The sequence below is a fragment of the Macrobrachium nipponense genome, chromosome 11, assembly GCF_015104395.2.
Source record: "Macrobrachium nipponense isolate FS-2020 chromosome 11, ASM1510439v2, whole genome shotgun sequence".
Lineage (NCBI taxonomy): Eukaryota > Metazoa > Arthropoda > Malacostraca > Decapoda > Palaemonidae > Macrobrachium > Macrobrachium nipponense.
This window is the reverse complement of record NC_061087.1, coordinates 98,532,166-98,549,665: the sequence shown is the minus strand read 5'-3', so window position 1 is coordinate 98,549,665 and position 17,500 is coordinate 98,532,166.

Genomic DNA, 17,500 nt, shown 5'->3' with positions numbered 1-17,500 from the left:
CTCTCTCTCTCTCTCTCTCTCTCTCTCTTCTTCTTCTTCTTCTTCTTCTTCTCCGCTTTATTCTCCCCTTTATTCCCTCCTCCTCCGTAACATAAACGACCGAGCGAAAAAAAACAAACGTAGCACATCTCGCCCATTTGCCAAACATCACAGAACGACTCAGACAGCTTTCTTGTGACTGCGCATGCGCCCAAAACGGTTCGATATATATCCTCTGAATGATGTCTCAATAATTTAGAAGAAATCGCGGTGCCGCACGCCATATCCCCATCCAAGTTCTATAGTCCCCATCTATCACGCCCATCCTTCATATTCCAAACGCCTCTCCGAGGCACCTCAGGAGGCCTTTGACTTCCTACAACATCCTTCGGAGGGCACCAGGGCCGCATAACGCGGATCCTTCCCGCAAGAGGCTTACGTAAAAGGGCCCTGTTGACGCAGTTGTAGGACCCCCCTCTGACAATGGGCTCGTGGACGCCGACGCGCGCCTGTTTCTCCTTATCTCGAGCATCCCTCTCGCTGCCAAGAAAAGGATGGAAGGATGCGAAATGATAGAATGAAAGGTCAGACGACTAATCCTTCGCGAGGGCAGAAGGAGGAGGAAGGTTCTCATGCACCAGCGTCGCACCAGCGGTCCTATTATCCTAGAGTTCCTATTATTCTCAAGGGGCGGGCGGCGTTGGGTTGGTGTTTAAGGATGACTTTGCATGGTTGGTTTAGCATTTGGGAGAGGGCGTCCCCTGCAGGCACTGTGGTGTCCATTGGAGTCAATTGACGTTGGCACCACAAATGGTCTTATAGAATAAGATGATATAGAAGGATTCTTCCAAGGTCTGAATTGTCATCAAGGGGAAATAGGCTGATATATAATACATATAAGAGTACAAGGGTTCCAATCGTATGACTGCTGAGTTTAATTCTACAGGGTGTCCATAAAGTCCCAGTACCATTACAAGCCATAAATACTTGTGTAAAGGCATTGGGACTTTATGGACACCCTGTACAATATTTGAAAGGAGGTTTATAGAGATATTCATGAAGTATTAACGTTATAAAAAAATTTGCTTTACGCTGAAAGTTTCGCTAATATATATAAATGGGCATATATTACTCTCTCTCTCTCTCTCTCTCTCTCTCTCTCTCTCTCTCTCTCTCTCTCTCTCTCTCTCGGACGGTTTAAATGAAATCAGGATGATGCCTTTAGGGTAAATTTGGACTGCGGTTGGTTGGTTATTATTTAGCTGGCTTTGTGCCAGCACGGGCTCTTGCTCCTAGAGCAGCCCGTAAATTTTGGACTGCAATTTTCTTTGTTAGAATTAACAGCAGAATTATGATAGATTCAACATCGTACGCGGTGCTCTGCCAACGTCTTAATCAATCTTAATTGTTAATTTATGTGGATTTGGTGAAATTAACCCATATCTCCTTTTTTCAATAAGAATTTATTTGATTAATTTTTTATCTTCTTCTTCTTCATTTTGTTCAGGAAACATCAGTACAGAAATGAAGAGAGTTTCTCACGTAGTTCTCGTGGAATCTGTTACCTCAAAGTTATTGGTATTTCCACCGTAGGTCCATGATGAAAAAGAAGTCTTAAAAAATAAAGTATCCCCTTAGCATTTCTCCTGAAACAACTGTGATTGTTAAATTCAATTTTCTCTCTTGTTTTTCTTCTTTTTGACAATTTTAAAATTAAATATAACTTCACGTCAAGCAAGTGTGACCTAAATTTTGAGTGTTTCTTTTCTGGTTGACCAAGTATGATCGTAATTTTTTTTTTTATGTGACCTAAAGTTTTGAGTGTGTTTTCTTTCCTAGTTGACCAAGTATCGTATTTTTTTCTTTTTGCAACTTTAGGATGAAATGTCCGCACGTCATTTCCTGCAAATATGACCCAAATTCTGAGTGTGATTCTTTTCTAGTCGAGCAAATATGATCAAAATACTTTTATTTATTTATTTATTTATTTATTTATTTATTTATTTATTTATTTATTTATTTATTTATTTATTTATTTATTTATTTAACTTTAGATGAACTGTCTGTACGTAATTTCATGCAAGAGTGGCCTTAATTTTAAGTATGATTTTTTTTTTTGTAACTTCTGGATGAAATGTCAGTACGTAATTTCATGCAAGTGTGGCCTTAATAATTTTGAGCACGTTCCTATTCTGTACTATAATCATTCCCGTCCAAGGAAACTGCAGTTCTAAAACCAGGTGCCTGCCTCGCATCCAAAGTAAAAGAATAAATGTGTCTGATGTTGCATAAACAATGTAATGTTCCCATTGTATCCCTCTAAGTGGGCCGAGGTTCGGTTTGGTCACGAATCTGAATATGATTCTGTCATCATTCGTTTAGGAAGGAATTTAGTCGTAAGTGGGATTCTGCGCCTTTTTATATATTATATTACCTGGGTCCCAATGTATTTCTATTGTGAAAGACTTAGTGACACTTGTCTCCGAAATGAAGTCGGTCACCATTTTTGACCTTTGACCTTTGAACCCACGATAAAATCCTCGGAATGCCCAGCTCTATGGGCACTCACAGCTTTTTTCGCTTAAGGGATTCAAGCCCGTAAAAGAAATGTATTTTTACCATAAACTCCTTTAAGAAATTCAGACTGGAATGTTTCTACGATTCCTTTCTTAAGAGTTACTCTCAGAATACCATTAACATTCAAAACAATAAGAGATTGTTATTGTTTGTTTGTATGGTGTTTTTACATTGCACGGAACCAGTGATTATTCAGCCACGGGACCAACGGCTTTACGTGACTACCGAACCACGTCGAGAGTGAACTTCTGTCACCAGAAATACACATCTCTGACCCCTCCGTGGAATGCCCGAGAATCGAACTCGCGGCCAGAGAGGAATATGAGCGTTACTTTTATTGCGCAACGCTATCTATTCGACCATGGGCCGAAGAATACCCCTGCCCTTTCTGACACAGGTAAAACACATAAATAAATAAATAAACTCACACACACACACACACAATATTATGTCCTTCATGAAACCATTTTATCCTAACCTTCAGTACGTAGCCACCCCGCCCTTGATTACGTCATCTTTCTTTGAACTCTCCTCCATCATGCCTGGGCTAGATAATGGTATATAAGTTGACCAGCTTAAAAGCATTCTTGTAGGACACCATTCCCGCGTCGAATCTTCACTCCTGATCTCGATCGTGTAAGACGTAACTCCTTCGGGAAACGGACCAGGAGGACCTTGGATACGGGTATACCATACTCGTCAGCAGCCGCTGTCCACCTACGGCAGAATGCAGAAGGACACATCGGGATACATTGATAGCATCTGGAAACCATTACTTACCTCACGGAGTGAGACATCCTCACCTGTAGTTTATCCCTACATCTGCCATTAAGGAAAAGCCTCCAGAGGCGAGGAGGAGGAGGTTGAGGAACAGCAGGGGGGCGTGGGGGAAGTGGGGCGAATGGAGCTTCTATGGCAGAAGCTGAGTGTGACTTATGGAATGCGCTTATCCCCTCATCGGCGTTCTTTTGTTTCACGGTTATTCGCGGCTTTTTTTTTTGCTGCGCGCGTCGATCGTCCTTGAGAACCACTTATTCCTACACATTAGGGATGTAATTCATTCCTTTCATCAGGAAGCAACTTTATTATTATTATGTTATTACACTGTTCAATAAAATGGCAGAATTCAGCGAATTAATCTTATATATTATCTTTTCTATTTTTCTTATTACTCGCTTGTCTGGGTCAGCGATACTTCTTAATAACTGGCCAAAATTCATATTGGGGAAATGTAAATAATGCTGAATGTGATATTTTATTTAGAACAGGTTTTTTTCTGTCAATACTGGTACATCAATATACTGATAGTACCAGTATTGATAGAAAAAAAACTGTTCTAAATAAAATATCACATTCAGCATTATTTACATTTTTCCCAATAAGAGTTTTGGCCAATTATTAAGTAGTATCGCTGAGCCAGAGAAGCGAGTAATAAGAAAAATAGAAAAGATAATATATAAGATTAATTCCCTGAATTCTACCATTTTATTCAACAGAATTTGTTTAAAAGAGTGTCTTCTTCCACAATATTATTATTATTATTATTATTATTATTTTATTATTATTATTATTATTATTATTATTATTCAGAAGATGAACCCCATTCATATGGAGCAATCGTACAGAGGCCACTAACTTGAAACCGAAGCTTCTAAAGAATATATGGTTTTCATTCGAAAGAAGTAGCATTAGCTAACAGGAATGAAAGAAATAAGAAATCATTAAAAAAGATAATTGATAAAATTAATAAAAAGTTAAGTATATCTTAGTTTAACCAGACCACTGAGCTGATTAACAACTCTCCTAGGGCTGGCCCGAAGGATTAGATATTTTTACGTGGCTAGGAACCAGTTAGTTACCTAGCAACGGGACCTACAGCTTACTGTGGAATCCGGTTGGTTAACTCGCAACGGGACCTAACGTTTTCTGTGGAATCCGAAGTTAGTTAACTGGCAACGGGACCTACAGCTTACTGTGGAATCCGACCCACATTATATCGAGAAATTAATTCCTAATCAACAGAAACAAATTCCTCTGATTCCACGTTGGCAGAGCGGATAATCGAACTCGGGACTACTGAATCGGTAGGCGAGCACGTAACCCACTCGTCCAACAAGGAAGTGGATTAAATTAATAAATAAATAGACAGATAAAAATGTAAGTCAATTATATGGTCATAAAGGAGAAACATCACTTGAAATATAAAATCCCAGAACTCAAAATACATTGGATCGTCGTCGAAAATAGACATAAAAAATATATATAAATAAATAAAACGGTCTCGCCTTCACTGATATCGTTACCAAACAATTTTAAGAGCAGTGAGTCTGCGTTGGACGAACCGAGTCCAGAGGTCACCATCAGACCTGTTTTACCCTTTCAAGCCTTATCGAACTTATGATCCGTGATGCTGTAATGTCGACTAAGTTTTAAGACTTTTCTTTTTTTTTTTTTTTTTTTTGGTGAGAGCGGATACATATGGTCAGAAAAGCCACGAAAAATCCGTTAAATAGAAACAATACCAACATTTTATGGACAGAAACATCGCTACGCTCACTCTGAATAAAGTAATATGCAGATATGCATAAAGATTTTGTAGGTAAAAATATGGTAAATATATGGAATTGTATCAATAAAGATATTGCTAAGTGGATTTGGCATAGGAATGTGAAGTGGCAATTTTTGTTTTTTTGTTGTTTTAATAGGAAAATTGCAAAAGCTTTATTGTAAGAGAGTTGTTACAAAATTTAAAGATTTTATTATTATTTTTAACGTTCTGGAATTACAAAAATACATTTTAGGAACAGCAAAAAAATATTTTAGGAATTTCAATAAACATTTTTGGTATTGCAAAAAAACGTTTTAGGAGCTGCAAAAAGCCATCTTAAGTATTCTAAAACATTTTAGGAACTACGAAAACGTTTTAAGAATTGCAAAGAACAATTTAGGAATTACAAAGACATTTTATGAAATGAAAAAAAGATTTACGAACTGCAAAAATAATAAAAACATTTTTGGAATTGCAAAAAACATTTCAGATATTTTATAATATTTACAATCTTCTTGCATGAATTCAGATAAATATTTATTATAACGTGGAATGAGCAAGACATTTACCATGTAGGTTTTGGGTTTGGGGAAATGCAAATATAGAAATATTAGATACCATGAGATAATTAATATTTTACTATATTAATGAGGCAAAATGAGTGGCGTGGTTGGTATGGTCTTTACCTGCCACCTCGATGGCCGCGAGATCGATTCTCGACCATTCCATTGAGGGGTCAGAGATGTGTATTTCTGGGGATAGAAGTTCACTCTCGACGTGGTTCGGAAGTCATGTAAAGCCGTTGGTCCCGTTGCTGAACAACCACTGGTGGTTCCGTGCAACGTAAAAACACCATACAAACAAACAAACAGACCAAAATGACATCATCTTAAAAAGTATGATTCTAAGGGGAAAATGTCTGGAATTCACATAAACAGGGGATGTTTGTAAATAGATAAATTGAATGTTATTATTACTATGATTTTATTTCATTTATTTATTTATTTATCTGTTCAATTTTATTTTATTGAACACACACACACACACACACACACACACACACACACACACACACATATATATATATATATATATATCATATATATATATATATATATTCTATCACAATCATCCTATTCGACTGGGTGGTATTTATAGTGTGTGGGGTTTCCGGGTTGCATCCTGCCTCCTTAGAAGTCCATCACTTTTTCTCACTATGTGCGCTGTTCGTAGCAGCACACTCTTCTGCATGAGTCCTGGAGTTACTTCGGCTTCTAGTTTTCCCAGGGTCCTTTTCAGGGATCTTGGGATCGTGCCTAGTGTTCCTATGATTATGGGTGCAATTTCCACTGGCATATCCCATATCCTTCTTATTTCTATTTTCAGGTCTTGATACTTATTATTATTATTATTATTATTATTATTATTATTATTATTCATTATTATTTATTAATTATTATTATTTCTATTATTATTTTTATTTTTATTTATTTTTTTTTTTTTTGCTCTATCACAGTCCTCCAATTCGACTGGGTGGTATTTATAGTGTGGGGTTCCGGGTTGCATCCTGCCTCCTTAGGAGTCCATCACTTTTCTTACTATGTGTGCCGTTTCTAGGATCACACTCTTCTGCATGAGTCCTGGAGCTACTTCAGCCTTTAGTTTTTCTAGATTCCTTTTCAGGAATCTTGGGATCGTGCCTAGTGCTCCTATGATTATGGGTACGATTTCCACTGGCATATCACATATCCTTCTTATTTCTATTTTCAGATCTCGATACTTATCCATTTTTTCCCCCTCTTTCTCTTCAACTCTGGTGTCCCATGGTATTGCGACATCAATGAGTGATACTTTCTTCTTGACTTTGTCAATCAACATCACGTCTGGTCTGTTTGCACGTATCACCCTATCCATTCTGATACCATAGTCCCAGAGGATCTTTGCCTGATCATTTTCTATCACTCCCTCAGGTTGGTGTTCGTACCACTTATTACTGCAAGGTAGCTGATGTTTCTTGCACAGGCTCCAGTGGAGGGCTTTTGCCACTGAATCATGCCTCTTTTTGTACTGGTTCTGTGCAAGTGCCGGGCATTCGCTTGCTATGTGGTTTATGGTTTCATTTTTCGTATTGCACTTCCTACATATGGGAGAGATGTTATTTCCGTCTATCGTTCTTTGAACATATCTGGTTCTTAGGGCCTGATCTTGTGCCGCTGTTATCATTCCTTCAGTTTCCTTCTTTAGCTCTCCCCTCTGTAGCCATTGCCATGTGTCATCGCTGGCTAGTTCTTTAGTCTGTCTCATGTATTGTCCGTGCATTGGTTTGTTGTGCCAGTCCTCTGTTCTGTCTGTCATTCTCCTGTCTCTGTATATTTCTGGGTCTTCGTCTACTTTTATTAGTCCTTCTTCCCATACACTCTTTAGCCACTCGTCTTCACTGGTTTTCAGATATTGCCCCAGTGCTCTGTTCTCGATGTTGACGCAGTCCTCTATACTTAGTAGTCCTCTCCCTCCTTCCTTTCGTGTTATGTATAGTCTGTCCGTATTTGCTCTTGGGTGTAGTGCTTTGTGTATTGTCATATGTTTCCTGGTTTTCTGATCTATGGTGCGGAGTTCTGCCTTCGTCCATTCCACTATTCCTGCGCTGTATCTGATTACTGGCACTGCCCATGTGTTTATGGCTTTTATCATATTTCCGGCGTTAAGTTTTGACTTGAGTATTGCCTTGAGTCTCTGCATATATTCTTTCCTGATCGTGTCCTTCATCTCTTGATGTTTTATATCCCCTCCTTCCATTATTCCCAGGTATTTGTATCCTGTCTCATCTATGTGTTTGATGTTGTTCCCATCTGGTAGCTTTATCCCTTCAGTTCTCGTTACTTTGCCTTTTTGTATGTTGACTAAGGCGCATTTTTCTATTCCAAACTCCATCCTGATGTCCCCAGATACAATCCTTACAGTCTGGATTAGGGTATCTATTTCTTTGATGCTCTTACCATACAGCTTGATGTCGTCCATGAACATCAGATGGTTGATTCTGTTGCCTCTTTTCTTGAGTTGGTACCCGGCATCCATCTTCTGTAGTACTATGTCATGGGAATCATGGCTATTACGAAGAGTAGTGGGGACAGTGAGTCGCCCTGGAAGATCCCTCTCCTGATATTAACCTTTGCTAGTCTTATTCCAGAGCTTGTAAGTATTGTATTCCAGATGCGCATTGTATTTTTGAGGAAGCTGATGGTGTTTTCCTCTGCCCCATATATTTTCAGGCATTCTATTAGCCATGTGTGTGGTATCAAGTCGAAGGCTTTCTTATAGTCTATCCATGCCATGCTTAGGTTGGTTTTCCTTCTCCTACTGTTCTTCATTACCATTTTGTCTATCAGGAGCTGGTCTTTTGTGCCCCTACACTTCCTTCTGCAGCCTTTCTGTTGGTGGGGGATGGTGTTTGTCTCCTCTAGGTAGTTGTATAGCCTTTCACTGATGATACCTGTTAGTAACTTCCACATTATTGGTAGGCAGGTGATAGGCCTGTAGTTACTGACTATATTTCCCTTACTCTTGTCTTTTTGTACTAAGGATGTTCTTCCTGTGGTCATCCAGTTTGGCATTTTCTTTAGTTGGTATCTTACTGTGTCTGTTGTGATCTCTGTGAATCTTTGTTTTATTCTCCCTGTTTCTTCTTCCTTGACTTCCTGGAGCCATGTTGCATGTTTGTTGTGTGATACCGCATTGCTCCATATGTTTTCCCAGAGTCTCTTACTTGGTTCGGCTTCAGGAATTTCTGGGTGGTTGTCCTTGCCCCCTCTTAGTTGGCTGTATAGTCTTTTCTGGTTGGTTTCCGAATAGTTTGTTCTGTTGGTATCCCTTATTCCTGTTCATGTACCGTTGGATCTTATGTGCTTTGGCCTTAAGCCTCTGTTTTACATCTTCTATTGTGTTGTTTAGTCCCCTCTCTTGTACTTTGTATTTCTCGTTGAGTTCCTCCCTTGTTTTCTTGCTTCTTAGCCTTTTTTCTGCCATCTCTTTCAGTTTACTCAAGTCAGATCTCATCACCATGATTTGCTTTTCCAGGCGCCTTTTCCAAGAAGGTTGCTGTTTTGGTTTCTGTTGGGTTGGTTGTGCTGGTGGTGTTGGTGTTCGAATCCCCATCAGTTCTGCTACTAATCTTGCTCCTGCATATGTCAAGTTATTTGTTTCTGTGATACTGGTGGTGTGTATTATGCCCATTATTTCATTGACCTCACTTGTTTTCTCCCTTAATTTCTTGGTGTTGTAGGCTTTCATGGAGGGGATCTTTGTTCTCTCTGTATCTGGCTCCATCCATTGATTGGCTAATCTTTTCTACCCATTCCGTCCTCTCTGTTACTTCGTCGGTGTTTCTTCGTGTGTCGTTGTTTGATACCTCATCCTCCCTGTCGTCTTCTGTGGCATCGTCTCTCAGTTCGTCTTCGTGTAATTCGTTGTCGTGTGACATTTCCCTTTCCAGTTCTTCTCTTTCTGTTGGGGAGAGCCAGTTCTTTTTCTTTATGTTCCTTACTTGGTCTGCCAGCCTCTGCTCTGTTTGGGGGGTGTTATTCCTCTCATTCCAGATGTTGACCAATCTTCTTCTATATCCTCTCTCCGTCGGGTTGCTTCTGATGTAGCATCTCCATATTTCCTTATTTTCTTCTCTTGTCCATTTCTTCCTTTTTGCTTCTGTAGCTCCAATCTCAGGCTGTTGATTACTGTCGTTGTGGTGATCAGTTGCTGGATGACGACCTCCATGTACCTGACCGTCTTCCCCTTCAATTGGGTTGAATACCTGCTTGCCGGAAGAAGCTCCTCTGTTATTATTATTATTATTATTATTATTATTATTATTATTATTATTATTATTATTATTATTCAGAAGATGAGCCTTATTCATATGGAAAAAGCCCACGACAGGGACCATTGATTTGAAATTCAAACTTCCAAGGAATATTATGGTGTTCACCAGAAAGAAGAAAGGTAATGGGAAATAAAAACAATGCCACAAACATGAAAAATATCAATGAAGACACTAAAATTTTCAGTGGTTAAGTTTTTTTTTTTAGATCCCTGTTGGAATTATACTGACAGGACAACAGAAATAAGGAAAATGCAACCTCTTCCAAAGAGGACGGAAGATAATATGCTCTTCATTTGACCAACGTTCATATCTTTTCTCCGTGAAAGTAAAAGTAATGCTTTCTCCTCTTTGAACAAAAACCAATTAGTCACTCGATAATCTACTATCTCTTCTTAAGAGTAAAAAAAAAAAAAAAAAGCAACCCCTTTCTTCGGGCGAATAGAACACATTCTCAGAGTTGAGACTAACAGAACGCACCAACTCCCACGGACCATAAGAGATCCCACCTCACTTCTGAAAAGGACTCGCTTAAAATCAGCCGTCTGTAAGCTCTTACTTATACATCCTGCCTTTGTAGGAATGTGATCGCATGATATGTCACGAGGAAGACGTTAATGTCTTTGTAGGCAAACCTTTGATAAACAAGTTGCGATGATTTGTGGCGAGTGGTTGCAGACCAGCCCGCCCGTGGATGGCGCCCTGAGAAGCAATTAGCACTTCGCTTTGGGGCTGGTTCTCCCGTGTCACTGGTGCCTTTGGTGGGGAACCGCCAAGTGTGGGCGAGCTAGTTTTGACTCTAAATCATTCAGATGGAAAGGATATACTTAAGGACACGTAAAAAGAGAGGAGTTAAATGAGTAAAACTGACGTCTCTTGAATTACTTTGCAGCTAAAGACATTCATAAAAACATTGTTTTATGTTGTTTAATGTGGATGAAATCGAAAGCCATAAATGGGTAAGAGAACTGATAATATACAGAATGCAGACTAAATGAGTAGATCTAATTATTTATAAAATACAGACTGAATGGGTGGGATGACTGTTTATACATAAAAACCAGACTAAATGAGTAAGAGAAATATTTTTTATATATAAAATTCAGACTAAACGAGTAATACACACACACACACACACACACACACACACACACACACACACACACATATATATATATATATATATATATATATATATATATATATATATATATATAATAAAATTCAGACTAAATGGGGACGATAACTGGTTATACATAAAAGACAGACTAAATGGGTACGATGACTGTTTATACACTAAAATCCGACTAAATGAGTAAGAGCAATATATTTATAATATAAAATTCAGACTAAATGGGTAGGATAACTTTTATACATAAAAATCAAACTACATGAGTAAGAGAAATATATTCATATATAAAATTCAAACTAAATGGGGACTATAACTGTTTATACACAAAAATCAGATAATATTGAGTAAGAAAAATAAAAATTTTTTATATATAAAATACAGACTAAATGGCTGGTAGGATGACTCTTTATACATAAAATACAAACAAAAACTAAAATGAGTACGAGAAATATTTTATATATAAAAAATTCACAATAAATGGGTACGATAACCGTTTATATATATATATAATACCAACAATAGTTATCGTACCCATTTAGTTTGAATTTCATATATATAAAATATTTCTCGTACTCATTTGGTTTGTATATGTATAAACAGTTTGCCGCACCCATTTAGTCGGAATTATATATATATATATATATATATATATATATATATATATATATATATATATATATATATATATATAATATATATATATATATATAATATGATATATTTACAACATATATATATATAAATTGAGACTAAATGGGTACGATAACTGTTTATATATAAAATTCAGACTAAATGGGTGGGATGAATGTTTTATACATAATCGTTTAAGAGTAATAATGCATTTTGTTTGCGCTTGAATTTTGATGATGATCAAACCTTTCCCGCGGATATGGTCAGAGAGAGAGAGAGAGGCGACGAGAGAGAGAGAAGAAACAGCATAGAGACCCCCTCATCAGTATGCAAGTTATAGGGAGCCGACGGTAGTTAGCGGATAATAAACGCTGATAATAAATTAGGAACCGGGAAAGACCCTCGGTGATATTTATGAATCGAATTAGCTTTAATTAGGTTCCCTGGCACCTCCATTCTGGCCTTCTCTGACCTTCCTTTCTTCTTCTTGATAAATGCTGTCGGTTGAATGGACTCGAGAGGGAGTCTTCATTAATGACATTAGGGTGACGAAGATGATGGTGGGCAGATGATTTATTCTTTCATTCTATACTTTCATTCATCCATTCAGATATCCGTTATTCAGTCATTCTTATAATATATATATATTAATATATAATATATATATATATATATTATATATATATATATATTATATATATATATATATGTGTGTGTGTGTGTGTGTGTGTGTGTGTGTGTGTGTGTGTGCTGGACGTGTGATATCATCTTTATTTCTGGCACATCTAATAGTTTCTTCAGTCAAACATTTATCTCTCGTCTCTCTCTCTCTCTCTCTCTCTCACTACGCGCACACATACACATTATATATATATATATATATATATATATATATATATATATATATATATATATATATATATATACATGTACTGTACTGTGTGTGCTCGATCATTTCCAACTTCCAACTACAGACATACACCTCATTTTAATTACCAACAAATAATAAATCAAAATTAAATCTAAAACCACTGATTTCTCATGTCACCTTTGACCATTTAAAGCTCGAATGAATCATGGGTGTTTACTCTGGTTCCAAAAGGAGCCATTTTAATATTCTTGTATGATTTATTCCTACACCTGTCACACAAGATGTTAGTTCAAGAGGAATGACTTTATTTATATAGTACTTGTGTGACATTCGGGTAATTTTTCTTTATTTAGCTTCTTATTTACTGATTCTGTGGTAAGATACAGAAGTAATGATACAAATGATAATGATAATGATTATAATTTAATGCGATTATATCGTAAAGTTTTAGAAATAATAATAATAATAATAATAATAATAATAATAATAATAATAATAATAATAATAATAATAATAATAATAATAATAATAATAATAATATATTTGGGTAAAACGCCCTCTTTTAAACAAATAATGTTAAAGAGAATGGCATAATTAAGCGAATTGATTTTTATATCTTTTTTCTATTTTTCTTCTTCACCTTCAGCATTTTTATAACTTATAGTGATACCCAATATGAATATTGACCAGTTACTCAGCAACATCGCTGAGCTAGAAAAGCGGATTATAAGTAAAATAGAAAAAAAAATATATAAAATCAATTCCCCTTAAGTCTGCCATTCTCTTTAATAATAATAATAAATAATAATAATAATAATAATAATAATAATAATAATAATAATAATAATAATAATAATAATGTGTATATATGGGTAGAATTTTGAATATTTGTCAAACACGTCCTGACACATAAGTTGAAATATAAAAATAAGAATTTATTGGAAATTTGATAAAGTAGTTTCATCAAGGCATACTTTTTACACCTATTCGCGCATCCTGCGTTGCCCCATAGCCTAAAAGGTACCTGTAAAAGTTCTAGCTCCAAACTAGAGGCTCCTTCTGCTTTTGTGATTCAAGATAGAGAAAATCCGTAGACAGTACTATGAATCTACATTATATTTTCTGCTTTTTGTTCTTATTTTTTGTATTTTTTTCTGGCATTATTCAATAGAGAGCTGTAAAGCAACACAAGATAAACTATTCACTTTATTCGGTATTTTTTTTATTTTCATGTCAGTTTATTTTAATTCTTTGAACGTTATTGCTAATAATTTCCTAATTAATTTTTTTCTTCATTAATTTCGTTACTTCGTTGAGAGAAAGAGAGAGAGACAGGCAGACAGACCAGACCAACAGACTTCCTATATTTCGTTACTTGAGAGAGAGAGAGAGAGAGAGAGAGAGAGAGAGAGAGAGAGAGAGAGAGAGAGAGAGTCTAAAAATCACATCTGCATGTCTGGTTTGATGTCTGTGCTATATTATATGGTCATAAGACATGATCCAGATTTTGATAATGAGTATTACAAATAAAATGTCAAGGAAGAAGTTAAATATATGTATCAACGCTTTGCTAAATCAAGTAAGATGTCATATTTGAACCCACGAACAGATATATTTCTTTTTTTTTTTTTCATTTAAACTTGTGTTACGAACTTTATTTTAGCTTAGGCATACTTGTATACTTGTCACTTGATTAATTGTTTATTATTTAACTGAATAAGCAAGGTATATGTTACAGTAAGACCTTGAAACCAGAATATTTTTAGGGAATTCGTGAAATCACCAGTTCGCTAAGGGACATTTGATCCCCGAGGGGCCCCTGGTAGTTGTGACGCCAGATAACTCACAATCAATCAATCTCCGAGGGGCTAGTACTAAACACGACGAAACAGTGGTTCATCTGCAGTTTCGCCGTGTTTAGTACTAGCCCATGGGAATCAAATGTCCCTAAGTGAACTGGTGATTTCAGGAATCCCCTGAAAATTCCAGGGATTTCGTGAAATCCCTGATTCTACAGTCTTACTGTAATATATACGTGTCTGGAATGACCTTACAGACCTTACAGCTCGTTCGGGTTGCCCCAGGTCCCTCAGTGTGAGGCAACAGCTTAATAAATTGTCGCTGAGGACTTGAGCCCGTCTCAGAAGAGACAGATAGTCTGAAAACACTCTCCGAGGGGGGTGTGGTCGTAATTCAGTCTGGACATCTTTATTAAGTCATATTTCTTCGCCATACGGAGTTCTATGGCACTAGAGTGTACTAAAAAAATAACATAGACTCTACATTTCTTTTACTGTGATTTTTTGGGGAGTGTGAAAGAAAGAGTGAGATGATTTTTTGATATTTGAATTTTATCTAATAATTATTTTCCATTAACACGTCTATTCGGTTTAATATGATTTTTTGGGGTTGAATGGATAATCTTAGCTTTAAAATTAACAAATATGTGTGCGAAAGAAAAGGATAATTTCATGTGATAATATTTCAACTTGATAGAACTTTTTAGTGTTTCGTCTATACATTCTAACGACACAGTCTTCCCAGGGGAGCCACAGGTGAAGAAGGGGTCATAAAGTAAGACAGGAGACGGGAGGAACAATTGGAAGTAGCGAGCTAAATTACTCAAGACCACAACTACAACAACAACAACAACAGAGGGGAAAGCGAACAACACCCAGTTATTTATAGCTCTCGTTATAGCTATCTCGTCGCAACAAACGATTCGTTAGGGCAAAACGAATGGGGTTGTTTTTATAGCCCAAGACTTATCCTAGACCTATAGTCGATTCATTTAAGGTAGATTCTTGCGCCTACGAGACGTTTGTTTGGCAGCCTCTGATTGGCTGGTACCGGGAGGTAGGCCGCTCGCTCATTGTGTCATATTTTCGTCTGTGACTTAGAAAACATGCAGTATGTTTATATTTCTTCATTTATCTCACGTTTTCCAAAAGATAATAAAGTTTTGGTCATACCAAAGGATTTGGTATTAATTGTACAACTAAATAATCTTTTCCTGAAACAATTAGATAAAACACAAAGGAATTACAACGAGTAAAAGTGAAGAGAAAAAGTTTCAATCTTTACACCTGTTTTTATTTATCATCGGATTTTTAATAAGTCATACGATCAAGATGAATTAAAACTTGTATTTTCATACAATAAAATCACCCTGAATACGCTGGTGCTTTCAGATTTTGGATGCGTGTAATATGTGAAGAGAAAATGAAGAATATAAGAATATATCTTATTATGTTACAGCTGTACTTGACTCAGCCTAATAGGAAGTCAATCTTTCTTAATTATTTGTTGTTTATTACTTCACTGAGATTATTATTTCATATCACTCAAATAAGTCTCTGGTGTCTCTTTCATTTGAAAATATATTCATAAAATAAAAATAGAAACAATATCTTGAAACAACCTGATTAAAGTTTAGGCTGAGTTGAAGAGTGTGAAGTCGTCTTTCCACAGAGTTCAACTTCTTTGCTGGATTGAATTCCCCGCGGCCCGCATGGGTCTGAGCTAACGATACCAGATGCAACCATCTGATTATTATTATTTTTTTTCCTTATCAGATATGCCCAGACATACTATATGATATTGGATTTAAAATGTTCAACAGTTATATTGGAAATTCTGTGTATTTATTTTCAGAAAATGTGATAATATAACATGGTAAATATTGTGGAAACTGCAACCTTTTATATCGCTAATTGGCAACTAAAATCTCTCGCTGAGGCGAAAACGCAACGACGACGCCTTGCAGATCTCATTCTCTCAGCAATACCGTCAAACTTGAATCATTTACTGATGCAACATAATAAGACATATTCTTCATTTTCTCCTCACATTTTACACGCATCCAAAATCTGAAAGCGCCAGCGTATTCAGGGTGAATTTGTTGTATGAAAACACAAGTTTTATTTTATCTTAATCGCGTTAATGATGCAAAATACGATAATAAATAAAAACAGGTATAAAGAATTAAATCCTTCTCTTTTCACTCTTACTCGTTGTAATTTCTTTGTGTTTCATCTTATTGATTTTAGGAAAAGATAACTTGGTTGTACAATTAATACCGAATCCTATGGTATGACCAAAATTTTCCTATCTTGAGCAAAGCGTGAGTTGATTGAAGAAATATAAACATAATATTGCTAGTTTTCTAAGCCACAGTAGAAAATAATGAGTCTGAGCAAGCGGCCTACCTCCCGGTACCAGCCAATCAGAGGCCGCCAAACAAACGACTCGTAGGCGCAAGAATCTACCTTAAATGAATCGACTATAGTAGGTACTACAAACTAAGCAATTCAGAGTTGCTACTGGGCATTTAGTTGCTTAGCGAGGAGCAGAGCTCACAGACACACACATGTACTGACGCACACACATGTAAATACATACACACACATGCACATACACACACACATGCACACACACACAAGGTTGTTTTGTGGCCCAAGACATATCCTAGGCCTAGTACTGCAAACTAAGCACTTCAGAGTTGCTACTCCGTATTGCTAGTTGCTTAGCGAGGAGCACAGCTCACAAACACGCACATACACAACACCAACACACACGTAGTACACATATATCACACCCCTAAACATACTTGGTTTCTTCTTAAAACAAACGAATAGGGTTGTTTTGTAGTGTAAGACTTTTCTAGTACCACAAGCTAAGCTCTTCAGACTTGCTACTCCGTACTGACAGTTGCTTAGCGAGGAGCACAGCTCACAAACACGCACATACACTCATACCCAAACACACGCACGTACGCATACACATATCACACCCCATAAAAGGCGGGAAGGGGGTTTGGCTCCTGCTTAAAATGAAGCTTGGGAAAGTTGAGCCAGAAACAATAGGAGGAGATGTTCTGATCGTAACGACTTT